The 367-nt window shown below is 50.1% G+C and overlaps 1 protein-coding gene across 1 annotated transcript in view; it reads right to left on the bottom strand.

Moving 5' to 3' along the window:
- Il18rap (interleukin 18 receptor accessory protein) overlaps window positions 1-367 on the bottom strand; it is a 36,642-nt gene that overhangs the window by 24,374 nt on the left and 11,901 nt on the right. The gene's annotated exons all lie outside the window — the stretch shown is intronic.

Raw genomic sequence — 367 nt, 5'->3', positions numbered from 1 at the left:
CACACACACTCACACACACACACTCACACTCACACACACACACTCACACACACACACTCACACACACACACTCACACACACACACACACTCACACACACACACACACACACACACACACACACACACACACACACACACACACACACACACACACACACACACACACACACACACACACACACACACACACACACTCACACACACACACACACACTCACACACTCACACTCACACACACTCACACACACACACTCACACTCACACACACACACTCACACACACACACTCACACACACACACTCACACTCACACACACACTCACACACACACACACACTCACACACACACTCACACACACACTCACAC

Source organism: Psammomys obesus, unplaced genomic scaffold (genome assembly GCF_907164565.1).
Source record: "Psammomys obesus unplaced genomic scaffold, mPsaObe1.curated_primary_1811, whole genome shotgun sequence".
NCBI classification, from domain to species: domain Eukaryota; kingdom Metazoa; phylum Chordata; class Mammalia; order Rodentia; family Muridae; genus Psammomys; species Psammomys obesus.
The sequence above is the reverse complement of the archived record's forward strand: the minus strand, read 5'-3'. Positions and strand labels throughout refer to the sequence as shown.